Source organism: Cebus imitator, unplaced genomic scaffold (genome assembly GCF_001604975.1).
Source record: "Cebus imitator isolate Cc_AM_T3 unplaced genomic scaffold, Cebus_imitator-1.0 Scaffold39, whole genome shotgun sequence".
NCBI classification, from domain to species: Eukaryota; Metazoa; Chordata; class Mammalia; order Primates; family Cebidae; genus Cebus; species Cebus imitator.
Window position 1 is genome coordinate 6485877 of NW_016107354.1, and position 13736 is coordinate 6499612.

Here is a 13736-nt window from a genome sequence, read left to right on the forward strand (position 1 = left end):
GCGTGGTGGTGTGCGCTTGTTATCTCAGCTACTCAGGAGGCTGAGGCGGAAGAATCGCTTGAACCCGGGAAGCGGAGGTTGCAGTGAGCGGAGATTGTGTCACTGCACTCCAGCCTGGGCGACAGAGCGAGACTCCGTCTCAAAAAGAAAAAAGAAAGAAAAGCTAACCCTGCCCCACTAAACTTGTGAAAGGTTTGGGATGTTTGCTTGTTTCTTTGTTTTGAAATAAAAAAGAATCCTCTAGTAGGTATAACGCATATGTGAGTGGTCTAGAAACAAGAGGAGGAGGGAGACTGATGCAAATGCCTAATGCTGAGTGTTGAATTCCAGAGTAACTGCACAGGGTGACAGAGGGAAAATCATGTTCACGGCTGCAGAAATCTGGTCTCTGCCAGAGAGTGCAAGCTAAAGCAAACCTGAGACTGGGATCTGGGAAGCTAGGTAGGAAGCTCAAGCAACAAGCTGGGCAGAGAGAACAAGGCGCTGCTCCTAAGAACCCCAGGCCGAACAAGAGTGAGACAGTGAGACAGGGAAAGACAGCAGATCTGCCCAGGCTTTCCCACAGTGATCACTAGCAGCCCCAAGCGGCTAGGCCTGGAGGGGGAAACCAGAAGCTGCAATCAGAGCGCAGATACTAACTTTCTGAGAAACCTTTGGGAGTGGGGGCTGGAGGGAGCGCACAGACAGGTGAACAATCCAACCTAGAAGCCTGAAGTCCCTACCCAAGCTAGGACATACAATGCCAAGCCTGGGGTGGTCTTACTGGGTTGGTGAGACACAGGGGCACTAGCAGCCCTTTCCCACGGGTGGGGTGTGAAGAATAGGTATGTTGCCAGATTTTCTCTGCATCTCCTTTCCCCATTCAGTCTGCACTCTGCGCTGTTGTTCAGTACCCCTCTTACCAATAGTTCCTCAACAGCCGAAAAACAAGAAGATAAAATAGGAAGAGAATAAAAGAGAAAAAAATCCAAGACAAGGCTACACTGTCACATTCTTCTCAGTCACGGCCTCCCGAGGCTGCCCTGGCCGGTTCGGCCCTCCCTCGGGAATCCTGGAACCCAGAACGGAGCTGAGCGGACCGGGTCAGCCAAGCCCGTGCCTGCGGGCCTCGGGGACGAGGTGCTGAGTGCGCAGGCTAATTATACATGTGGCATTTGGGCAGCCGACTGTCCAGTGACACCTTACCTTATGAGGAAACGTCAACCCCAGCAACTGTTCAAAACAAAATGCCATTGCGGGATCAGCTTCGCCGGCCCTTGGCCCGTTCAGGATTGCTTTTCCCACAGCCTCTCACACTTAGCGTAAGAATGCGGCCTAGGGAGGCCAGCCGTGGGCGGGCGGGATGGCCAGGGTGGGGGGGACAGGCAGGGCAGGCCTTGCCAGGTGTCCGTCCTGTCCCGTCCCCCCTCGCCAAGGACCAGCTCGCAGACGCGACCACTTAACCTTTTTTATTCACCAAACCCACCTCCTAGAAATAGACTGGGCGGGGCTGGGTGTCCGTTCTCCTCGGGACCCGGGGAAAAACCTGGGCATGTGACTAGAAAGGGCAGGAGACAGAAGACCCTGGTGGGCGGGAGTGGCGAGGCCCTCTCTCATCTCTACTCCCCCAGGCTGCTGGCTTGGCCGCCCAGCCAGGGCCGAAGCCCGGCCGCAGGAGTACGCGGCGGGCACCGGCGCCCGGGACGCGGACGTCATCCGAGCGCCCATTGACAGTGCAGCGGGAGGTCCGGAGCCCAGCCCAGTTTGCCGCAAAGACGGCTTCGGGCAACCTCGAACCCTAAACTTCAAGCGCGGCCCTCACTGGGTCTCACACACAAAAGCAGTCCAGGACAGCCCATCTCGCTAACAGCCCAGCCCCGCCAGTTCAGTCGAAGACTTATTTTTAGTTCCCAAATAGAGACCATATTCAATATCTGGCGATTCACACAAAACAAAGTTTTCAAACTTGGTCAGCCTAAGACAGCGTAAATAAAACTCAAAACACGCTGGCGACAGCCACCTTTTTATCTGCTCCGAACACACCACTTCTTTTTATCTTAAAGCTCGGTGGAGCGCCCGGGAAGCAGCCCGACACAGAGCTAATCTGTTCTCAGCAGCCCCGGGCCGCTCCTCTAGGCGTCCGAGCACACAACCCCAGCAGCCTTTGCACAACCCCTTTCCCTTCTCTGTCCGGCCCTTTAAGGGAGAAGGAAAAAAGCAGCTCCCGCGGGAGCGGCCGGGCTCGGGCTGGGCCCCGGAGCGGGTGGCAGCACCGCCCCCTGCCCTCGGCCGAGCCCCGGTGCAGCGGACCTCGTCTGGGGCTGCAAGGGAACAGCGGGCGGCGGGGCCCGGGCAGGACGCCGAGGGCGCCGGCTGGGCTCAGGAACGCGGGGCGGGGAAGAAACGTGCCGGGGACCGTGCGCTCGGCCGGCGGACTCCGTGGCGAAGTCCGCGCCCTGTGGGGCTGCGCTACCCCTCACCCCTGCTCCCGCCAGGTCAGGCACCACTGCCCTCGCGGTCAGGGTAAAGAAGACCACAGATTAGTTAGCACTTGGATTTCGGATGGGCTTGGAATTTGATGTGTTTATTCCTGAAAAGATCATTAAAAAGTGCTGTCCAAAAACGGGGGGAGGGGAAGAAAGGGAGAAAAGCGGAGGTAGCCGGAGGCAACTCGTGCGGCGTCGGGAGAAAGTTGCGGCGGAGCGGCTGTGGGGTGAGGATGGGAGGAGGGAGCGCACGCGTTTTCTAGCGACCCGGGTTTTCTTTATGAACTCCTCCGAGTAAACTTCATCCCGGCGAGCGAACGGCGGAGATTCCTCGACTCCCGCCCGCCCTCGGCCAGCGTCAACCCCACAAACAGCCAGTTTCCAAACCGAAATGGGGGTGGGGTGGGGGTAGCGTTAAGAAGCCCAGCAGCTCAGCGGGTCCTCCCGACCTCCCGCACCCAGAGCCTGGCTGACGCGGAAGCGCTCCGAACACTGTGGCGTCGCAGTCACACAGCGAATCAACCCAACACTTTTCAAGAAAACAAAATATTTGCTTCGAAACTTACTTTGCATTTAGTCTCTATTCTTTGGGGGATGCGGTTTAGGTCGGCTCGCAAGGGAAGCCCGTTTTGTCCAGGTTGGATATTGTCTACTTATGGATCAGCCCTTGGATGAGGGTTTATTTTAATTTATGGCTTATGCATTCTTTTAAGGTCGATTTACATGACCTCCGGCTACAACTAAGACAGCCGAGGAGGGCACTCCAGTCGTCAGTCGGCCAAACCCACAATTAAAACAGCCCTCCCCCTAGTCTCGGTGTGACTAGAGCTCTCCCCCGGTAGGCTAGCTGTCTGCCTTTTTCTTTCTTACTCTCTTCTCTCTTCACTTCCCTTTTCTTTCTTTTTTTTAATATATCTTTCTTTTTTTAGTACCGCAAAATAAGATGTGATATCAGTTTTTTTAGAAGTTTCAGTATAACTTTCTCTAAACCCAAGCCTGCAGCGGTAACAAGAGATACGGCGCTCACAAAGCCCTCAGGATGTTGCCCTCTTGTGGACACAGAGGGCATTACCGCCCAGCGGTCCCATCTGAACCTTCAAAGCCGACACGCATTTGCTTACACAGAACGAGGGGGGATGACTACACACGCAGCCACACAAGCTTCCTCTATCACACACTTGCGCGAACTTCAATGAAATACCTACCTCAAACTTCACGGAGACTTACAAATTCATTCTCTAAGCCACCTGACTTCTTTTTCACAACATTCCCAATTATATAGATTAGAATACCTATGTGGAGAAGCGGAGGTGGAGGAGTGAGGTGGGCCGAGAGGGCAGACAGATTTCCGGACGAATACTTAGGATGGCGATAACAGCTTTCTGTTGTCAAAGGTTGCGTTGTGTCCCTGTCCCTGCCCTTTTGCCTCAGAGTCCTACGCACAGTTATCTACGGCTACATGTGTTTTCTCAGAGTGAATTTTTTAGGGGGGAGGTGAAGGGGAGAAAACCAGAAGCCCGCCAGGCAGATCTGTCACCGGCTCCGGAACAAGGCGCAACTCTCTGAGAGGGGGACGCATCCTTGGGATCCGCGCGTCCGCCAGCGAGCGGCGGGCGCCCGGGCCCCTTTCTCTCCCTCCACTCCCCCTCCGCGTCGGCCCCTCGGAGCACCCTCCTCCCGCTCCTCCTCCTCCTTTCCCCTCCCCAGGCAAGTACGCAAACCCGCCCCGGCCGGCCGGGTAGCCGGCGGCTCTCGGCCACCCGCGCCCTCTCAGGGCTCCGCTCACTCGGCTCTCGTCCCTCCGCCTGTCCTGCCCCAGCCCCTCGGTCCCAGCTCACAGAAACTAACCCTGGAGTGCCCGGAAGGGCAGGAGCGGAAGGCTCCGAGGGACGGCGGCCCGGCACTGAGCTCCTGCCCCCTGCCCCCTCTGGCGCCCCAACAGGTAGCTCACACAGCGGGCCGCTCGACCTGGCTCTGCCTCCCAAGCTCTCGAAATCGCTCGCTCCGTCCCGGTTACCTGGGCGGGCTCCAGGATGGTACCGCACGGGAGGGCTCCTTGTGCGCTGCGCCGCGGGAGTAAATGGCATTAAAGAAAAAGGGAAAGATACAAATAAAAAAAAATTAAAAGGAAGGGGAGTCGGTGCTAGGTCAATTGGCACAGCCCGGGGAGTAAGGGAACAGAACCCCCCAGCGGAGCGGCCGGCGCGGCCCGTTAACTCAAGTCTGCGGGGGTGTCCCGCCCCGGGTGGGGGCAGCGCAGAGCGGCAGAAGTTTGCCGCCGGGGTGCCAGGAGGTGCGCGCGGAGCGGGGTGACTAGGGGCTTCACCCTGGAACAAGTGAAGGCGATGGTTAGTGCTGTCAATCTTGGCAATCAGTGTGAGCGGCCATGTCGTAAGTATTCAAAGCATTTCCCGTCGTGCAACATCAGAAAGTGAGTGGCCAGGGCATTGATCTGAGCAAGGGAGAGGAGGCAGGGCTCCCCTCCCAGACAACACAGGCAAGACGAGACAAGAGGCGAGGGAGGCAGCGAGCCAGGCAGAGAAGCTGGGAGGGAGGAGGGCGGGCCGGGGGAAGAAGGAGGGGAGAGCGGGAGGCAAAGGCAAGACAGCCGCAATGAGAGAGGAGGGCAGAGAGACCGGCGAGACCAGAGGTTGGAATTGGAGAAAGCGCCTGAAAAGAGACGGTGAAACAACTATTATGATAGAACTGGAAGGAGACAAAAAAGAGAGAGAGTCGGGGTCAGAGGAGAATGCGGACAAGCACTAGGCGGGGGAGAGGCAGGCTGAGGGGAAAAGGACCATAAGAGCACTATTGGGGCTAGGGCTGCTGGGAGGAGGAGTCAAGAGAAAGGCAAACTGTAGCCGGGAAAAGGTAGGCAACGGGGCTGGGGGGCGGGGGAACAGGAGCAAACTGGAGAAAGTGAGGAAGTCAAATGGTAAAGGAAAATATAGGAATGGTAGCTTGTGCTTTGGAAAAGTTAGGTGACAGAAGGAGGTATGGGCTGTATGTTAAGTTCTAAGAGATAGAACTGGACCACAAAAGTCAGTTGTGAGAGAAGGGGAACGGGCAGACCAGGGAGAAGACAAGAAGGGTGGATATTAGGTTGAACAATAAGAAGGATGAAGGAAAATGAAAAAGAGAAGCAGTCAAAAGAGAGAAAAGAAAGAGAGGAAGGAAGCAGAGATGAAAACACACCAGTTAGTAGGATCTCAGCAAATGGGGAAAGAGAAACATTTTAAACGATGGAGGAGGAGGCATTGAAAGAAAAAAAGTAAAAGAAATTCACACAGGATATTCCTAACATATGTAGGTGTCAGTGTTCTTGGGGACAATATGGATTATGTAGTTTACAGGTTCCAATTATTATAAATAACAGGACATGTACAAACCACCAAAGAAAAGTTATTATACTTTCACAACAATAAATAGAATAGTTCCACAATCGTTATATGGATAAGTCTGCATTGTATGGGATTGAGTGGGTGATATATGTATATTACCTCAACTTTGTAGAGGAAAAGATTTGGAGAAACAATTTCAAGATGGGTGGATTAAAGATTGTTGAAGATGAAAACAGTTTCAGTCACCCAGGATGACATATATAAATGCCTAAGTCATGTGTAGAAAATTATGTTAATAAAAGACCCCCCCCCCAAAAAAAAAGATTCCCTTTGATTCATGTGTAGGGTAGATTACAGATTTGAAGGCTATAGAAAGTCATAAAGAAGTAGACACCTGGAACTTCATCTCAGTGCAAAAAAAAAAAAGCTGGAGGACCAGGACAGGGAATAATCATGGTCTCACATAGTAGAGATGCAGAATATAAAAGATAGATGAGAAAACTAGCTTTGATAGCAGCCCAGGGCTAACTAGAGGCAGTGTGGACAAGGTGAGGTTGGCCTGCCTTAAACCTGACCCAAAGAAATAGACTAGATTTGAGAAACCGAGGTCAGTGGCAAGTCAAAACTACATCAAGATAAAAGCTGGGAAAGAGGTGCTGAAGCACCAGCATAACCTACAGAGATTTGTGAAGGAGAGATCCTTACTGTATAGAAACTGATATGAGATGGCCTCATTAAGACACTTCATTGAAAGATACTTATGAAAGGACATATGGACCAGAAGAGAAGAGTCAGGAATGGTGACTAGAGAAATCAGAAAGTTGCACGGCAATCTAAAGTTGCCAACATGAGGAAGACCTCCCACAGATGAAGTCATCAAAGATAAAGGGGAGAAAGTCTCATCTCTATTACATTAACTTTGAAGAAAACAGAGACAGGATGCAAACACAGAAGATGGAACAAGCTGAGCTGTCGATCATATACTGCCTTTTTAAAGTATACTCCAGGTTTCTTTCATCTAAACTACAGATAAGAAAAAGACAGAGATAAGAGTCAAGATGAGCACCTAGGATCAGTGGGGCAGAAGGAACAGTATATGCTCCTGGCCCAGGAGGAAATACAATGCTTGGGGACTGTGAGTTAAACTGACTTGATGATTTTTGGGAGGAGGGTTAGTCCTCAGCAGGAAATCACGTGTCTCCACCACCTACAGTGACTTTCAGGACTGGAAAGTATGTCTTTAGGCACCAGAGCCTGGAGGCCGAGAGGTAAGCCCTGGCACCTCGCTGGGCAGCTCTTAAAGGCCAGGGCTCCCAGAACTGCCTACTGGCCCTTTGACCTCTAAGGCCCAAGGGACAAGCTTAGACTGGTGTTTCTAGCCCAAACTGGAGTCAGATCTCCTCTGTGTGTGTAGGAGAGTAGTTGGGCCTGGAACAGAGCCTCACACTCCTCAACCGTCTGTCCTGGAACTCAACCACAAGGGCCAAAAAACCTCTCCAAAGCCTAAAGAGGTCTACATTGAAGGACCTGTCCTAAATGCCTGCAGAGAGAAGAGGGGTGTAGATTAAGTCTCAAAGACCAAGTCCTCAGGAAAGAGCCACCTAGAGAGGTGAAACATCAGGGACCCAAAGGCTGGAGTGCGACTGGGTCCTCCAATTTGCTGCGACAAGTTTGGCTTTCCAAATACCAGTGCATCCGTCTTTTTAAATCACAGAGCACTTGGGGTTCTGGTGAGCAAGACTGACCCTGCCGACCAGATGCAGGCCGCTAGCGGGAGGCAAGAAGGAAAAGAAGGAGACATTATCAAGATCTCTGGCCTCCAAGGCCCTGATACGCGGCCGATGAACCTTTCGAAAAGGAACGGCAGAACCCCTTTTTAGATTTTATCTAATAAACTGATAGCAAAGTAAATTGATAAGGCGGAACCCGGAGCAACTAACAATATTGATCCCTAAAGAAAGGAAACTAAAATTTGGGGTCTTGATGCCGCACTTCAGGCTGTGCAAGGAGTGACACGTGGCCCTGGGGGCGGGGGTGCGAGATAAGAGTTTCCTCTAAAGCCTCGGGCGCTGGCTCTACCAAGCACTGGGAGAGGCGGAAAGCGCAGCAGCCCGCTAAAGTGCTGGGCTCTCCACCTACCTGGTCCGAACCGGCCTGCGGGCTCGGAGAATTACCCGGAGGCGCAGAGGGCACCCAGGCACACCGTAGCCAGATCCAGGCACTCATAAGCTCACATCCCTTGTTAGAGCCCCAAGCGACGAAGGAATCCCAGGCGCTGAGATGGGGGGAACCTGGGTAGGATGGAGGGGCGAGCGGGTGGGGCTGACTTACCTGCCCGCAACAGTCGCAGCCTCTGTGCTGTCCGAATGTCCCTGCGCACCGCAACCAGCAAAGGCAATTCGGCTTTGCTAACTTTGGCCTCGCACCTACAGAGAAGAGGCGCGAACACGCAAAAGGAAAGGCGCGCACGGTCCCTGGAGAGAGGTCCTCCTGAACTTGGGAAGTACAACGCAATTAATTCTGCTTGATAAGTTAATATTTAAAACACCCACGCAAAAATCATAACGGCTATTAAAACCTCGAATTCCCGCTTTGAAAGACTCCTTACACCATCCGGGCGGACAATTCAGACCTACATGATTTCATATCGCTAACTTCTTTCAGGAAGGACTTCATTGCTACTGTATGAATTGGCCAAGCATAAATGTCAATCACTCCCAAACACCGAGAAGAACTTTTACTGAAACGAAGAATAAATGAGAGAGTGTAAAAGCCAGACACGGGAAGAAGTTTAAAACTTTAAGTACAGTACGGAGAAGTTTTAGCAATTGGTTTCCTTAAAAGGGGATAACAAACATACCAACACTCCAGCTGACCATCGCACTTCATTTAAGTTTGAAGTAACCAAATAACCTGAACTCCCAAATAACAGTGCCCTTGGGATTCTGCCTCAAAGAGGTCGGAACTCGTGTTTCAGCAACAAAAGCAAAAAGCAAACTGAATAATGTCCTGCGTTCTTTAAGACGTCTTTCTGCAAAAGGACAAGGCATGGTCCCTCGACTTTAAATGGATAGAGAATAACATTAAATTTCATTTGAATCTGCGTGTCATTCTGTTAGGAAGATCACAGCGGTAGCGACAGTAGCGGCACAGCACCGCCACAAAGGAGGTGGGGAAAAAGTGGTAAAAATGCATGAACTTTTTTCCAAAGAAAAATAAAGATAAATCAAAAATAAGTTTCACAGACATGCCTTTCCTAGCTTAGGAAAGTTAATTTTTAAATGCGCTTCTGCTCTCTAAGGTGCAAAGCCAGGCTAACGGAGTGCGTGGCTGGAATCTGCATGCTGATAAGAGAAGGCTGATGTACTTACAGTGACAGAGGGCAGGCTGCGGGAGAAAAGCTGTTTGTGTTAGCCTGCGAGTTACCCAGGGCTGCAGTGAGAGCAGAAGGGAGGAGTGGGAGTGCCAGTCTGCGTACACCTTCACCGCGTCTCATTACATCTGCCAGCCTCTCTCTCCCTCTCTCTTTCATTTCCACATTCCCTTTGTTCCTGAAAAAAAAAAAAAATCTACACGTCACATCAGAGTCCCCAGATGCAGTCTACACCAAAGAAAAAAAAATGAATAATTCAATCAAACTGTGCATAGTCTCTAAGGCAATAAATCTATTGCACTTAAAGAAGCGAAGGGTAATTACCACCATAAAATTAGAATAAGGCCAAAGACCAGAGATGTCGCTGAGTCTCTGGTTAAACTCCTCCGTAAATAAAGTTTCATTTATCTAATCCTTTTGGCATCTCAAATGGAAAGTCAAAGAAAGAATTTTAACTTATTTTAGAAGGGTATTCACTTGTTTTTAAACACATTGAAGCGGGTGGGGGGCGGGGGGTATGGCGATGAAGAAGGGGAGAAAAAGCCTGGCTTTTACTACCTTGCTCAAAAAGCCCCAAAGGCAGCGTAGACGGCACAGACACGAACTAAGACAATGTGTGTCCGTGAAGCCTGTACAGGGTCCATTTCTCCCCCACATCACCCTCCTCCATTCCCCTCTAATCAGACGCGGATCACCCTCCACTCTCACCGCCACTGCAGCTCTTTACAAGGGCAGCTGGAATCTGGGAACCTTACCTGCAGCACCAAAACCTAAGAGAAATCGCGCTTCCCTGACACCAACACCCCATGCCATCCCCACGCACTCTGCCAAAGTCTTGTAACCATCTACTTCTTCCATCTGCCTAAGAGAAACTGTAAACTGGATTTTCCCCCCACGATTGAATGGAAGCTCTGTACTGTACCGACTTCTGGATTTGCCCTGGGTTGAGTTTAGGGAATGTCTGGAAAGAGAAAAAAAAAAGGAGGAAAAAAGGAGGGGGGAAGCTCGAGCCTTGTCCAAGTTAGTCAGAAGGCGGTGTTAGGCAGGAAAGCGCCTACGGGAAAAACAGCTGGGATGCAGACGGGCTATGGAAATCTCAGTTCTAGGAACCGTGTCCTTTCGTCCCGGAGGTAAGATTGTGTGACTGCCGCACGTTTATTCTTTCGCTGTCTGTTTCTCTCTTCCCCACCCCCAACTACCCCTGCCACTCAGATCAGCCGGCATGCACCCTGGAGAAGGGCACAAGCACGGCTACAGGCTTTATTTTTCAGGTCTCTTCACTCATAAATTATGGGTGTCACTAAAACGAGATTAACAAATCTACCGCTGGCGGCAGCGACCAGAGCCTCTCTGTCTTGCTAGTTGCGCACTCTGAGGCATCTCGGGGTGCAGAGTGGTTCCGAAGCCCCAGCCCTCTGGGTCGCTCAGCCTGCGGGCTCAGGTGATACAGGAGAGGCTCGCGGCGTCCCAAACGGGTTCGGCCAAGGGTTTCCACCCCATCGCCACTTCCCGCTGCCTCCACGAGCGCGCGAGGACGCACGAGCACACACATACTCACACAGACACACACACACACACACACACACACACACACACAAACACAGAGACACGCGCGCGCGCGCGTATTCTGAAATTCTGACCGAACTCATCTAAACGGAAGTCCCTTTACAGTCAATTCAGCCCGCTTTCGAGAGCATCGGGGAAACTAGACTGTTCGGTGGATGAACCGCGAGGGTGCCAGCGGTCAGGCTTGGCCAAGCTTTGTTTACGTGCCTAAGTCGCCACCTTGAGGTCGAGGGGAAGACTGCGCCCAGCTAAGGGCTGTAGAGACGAACCCAGCTGACAGCGGCCCAGCAGCCTTGGAGACCTCCCGGGATCGCTTGAAAGAGAATCAAAGGGAGGGCGTCTTGTGGGCGACCGGGCCCAGCTAGGCGCCGTCTGCCCTCAGAGACTCGGGCTGAGAAGAGTGAGAGCTAAAACTTCCAACTAGATGAAACCAGTAGTCTGGAATCCGGCGAAGGCGAACTCTCCCAGCAAAGTACAAAGCTGCGGGCCAAAGAGTCTGCAAGCTCCACGACGGGCTGTGGCTCCGAAACTCCAAACACTAACTCCCAGTGGCAGAGGGTGGGGGCAGCTTCGAAGAGACATACCAACTGCTCCGGTCCTGGCCAAAGACAGAGCTCTCTTCTGCAGTAACCTCGGCTCAGAGGTGACTCCGTACTCCCGGGGACACATCTCCCGCTTCCTCTCCACCTTCGGGACAGGAGACAGACAAAGGGACTCAGGGACGCGGCCAGACCCAGGGTCACAAACGGAGGTCTCCGAGATCAGAATTGCGTGCAAGAGAAGGACGTTCAGGCAGCCCGGCCGCCTGCTGCGAGAGCTGAACATTTCCCAGCTCTATAGTCGCCCATTTCTCAGGAAATCAGTCCTTCTGAGTGTCTAACAATGGATTAGGTAAAATGATAATGATTGTTATTAATTATATTAATACTTTTCTATCTTCCCATTCCTAACACTATGGAAGTCTTTTTCGCTCACCGTTCTTCCTATGTTCACGCCTTGCACTAAAAGAATGCCAGGCTTAAGAACCTCCTAACTAAATCCTGAAATAACTTATTGCGGTTGTTCTTTGTTATTCCTGGTCACTGCCTGTAAGGCTTGGGGACATCTGCAAGGCCACACTGAAGGTCCTCCTCGGTGAACTGTGCCCCAAGGGTTCCTCAGTCATGTCCCTGCTACTTGGATGCATAGACATTGTTTGTACTTTATAAATTGAGAAGAATCCTATTTATTTCAAGAAAAAGGGACACTAGGGAATTATTTTGTTTTATATGCGTGTAAATCAGCCCTGGCTGACTTCAGCTGGGCCATTCAGTATTTTGGTCAGCAATAAATATATAAATAATGGAATAAATTAAAATTTAAAAATATAGCCACAGCAACCCAGTGCTAATGCACAACAAGAAATGTCTTCTCCAAGAAAGCAGGCAACAGGCCCCCAAGCCAGACCCCACTCCCTGTTTCATGCCAGCCTATCAAATTAACGTTGGATAGCTCTTCCATTTATGTGGAAAGCTGAATGTTATTGAGAACAGTACTGAATTTTCCCAGGGAATCCCAATTATAGCAACACCTGTGCTAAGTAATGCTATTCTAATCCACTATGAAAACCTTAAATATGTAATAGCCCTCAAATCATCTCATTTCTTAGTTGCAGTGGGATGGGCCAACCTCATACAAGAACATTAGACTTGTACAAATGTCCCGAGAGCCTTAACTCAGAGGGCTCTTGGTTTTACCATACATAATCCTGGCAGTTCATTTTATCTTAAATGGAAAATATATACTCATGAAGTTTAATGTAACTGGAAGAAACTAAACCAGGGTAGGAATTAAACAAACCCAGTGACTACAAAACTGGAACACACATCACATATGCAGCCAGGAACCAATTCCATGATTTTTAATCAAAAATTCTACAACATAGGAGTTGTCACTATTCAGTCTATACACTCCACTTTACCATAAATAGAATATTAATGGCAAAATATAAGGAAATGAAAACACCATAAATAACGTGATAGAAACCATAACATTGTAAAGTCCTAACAATTTACCAAAAAACACACGTCAGCTATATTTTTAACAATACCAGACCTAATATTTTTAAAGTGCTATCTGAAAAAAATATATATTTTTAAGGTAATCATTGTTTTATTGCTTAAGGCAGCCAAAACTAACACCCTGAAACATCCAGATGAAAAGTGAAATTTCTATCACTCATCTAAATGTTTCTCTTACAATGATACACAGAATTTTGAAATTTTTTCTAACTAAAAGCGATCTAAATAATTACACAAGTAAGAATGATTATCACGATAAAACACAGAAAGGAAAAATATAAGGAAGGGTTATAGGATAATAACCACAGAAATAAACTTTAGTCACTAAACTTCAAAGTACCCCTCATGATAACATCCTTCTGAGACGCTGTGTTATCTTTTCACCATCAAGTAATGTTAAAGCATGCGCATTCCTTCATAGTGCCTTTCTCTGTTTATAGACCCATTTGCCTCTTCCCAAATCTGAGGTTGGCCATTCACAAAGATGACCACCATTTCATTCATTATACATTTTAGCCAGCCTAGAAAAAATTTGGTAAATCAGTATAGATCCTTTCCAATACCTAATAAAAGACAAACAAGGAACACAAAAATAATGCTGTAAAACTTCCCACCAATAAATATGAAACAATAAAACAATAATTTACTACTAGTCTTTAAAAATTTGATAATTTACCTCAGCAATTTTGTTTTATTATTTCTTAGCATTGTGTTTAAAACTGAATTTGACTAAATTCTCTAATTTTAAATTTTGTTACTTAAAAATCTTCTTTGAAATCCCATAGTATTTATTAAATTTCTAAATACAGGATTTCTTTTGTGTGCATATTTTTTTTAACATTACAATCATATTGGAGACTTTTTGCTTGTTTTCCACAATTTATTCACACTTTAGTATTTACTAAGTGCCTAGTATGTGTAAAACAAACAA

At 49.4% G+C, this 13736-nt stretch overlaps 1 protein-coding gene across 5 annotated transcripts in view; it reads right to left on the minus strand.

Annotated features, from left to right (window-relative positions):
* The window catches only part of SOX6 (SRY-box transcription factor 6), a 669339-nt gene extending 664442 nt beyond the window's left edge, over positions 1 to 4897 (minus strand). The window contains exon 1 of one of the 5 annotated variants that reach the window (XM_017525632.2): positions 3032 to 3224. The gene's annotated coding sequence lies outside the window, so the exon portion shown is untranslated. Of the gene's footprint in view, positions 1 to 1185; positions 1427 to 3031; positions 3226 to 3670; positions 4047 to 4482 lie in introns of those variants that run through there. The other 4 variants (XM_017525625.2, XM_037737508.1, XM_017525623.2 and 1 more) reach the window with 4 other exon arrangements.
* Between the last annotated feature and the right edge of the window lie 8839 nt (positions 4898 to 13736).